The following is a 258-nucleotide window of genomic DNA, read 5'->3' on the forward strand; positions in this document are numbered from 1 at the left end:
TTTCCATCCTCTGACCGTAGTTGCAATCTCTGACCAGTTACTCGCACCTTTTTTTTTTAGTAATAATGCTGTTTCTGAAGAAGTTTGTAAAATAAAGCGCAGGTTACATGGATCAGAGCTCCACATTTTAAGCAAAGCTGGCATCTACTGTTTTGTCAACCTAAGAATGTTTGTAATACAAATAATGTTTTCCACCGTCTTTGCAGGTTTTAATTTTCCCATGTCTGCCTTTTTATGAATATAATTGCTATTAAAACA

Source organism: Saimiri boliviensis, chromosome 13, assembly GCF_048565385.1.
Source record: "Saimiri boliviensis isolate mSaiBol1 chromosome 13, mSaiBol1.pri, whole genome shotgun sequence".
Classification (NCBI taxonomy): Eukaryota; Metazoa; Chordata; class Mammalia; order Primates; family Cebidae; genus Saimiri; species Saimiri boliviensis.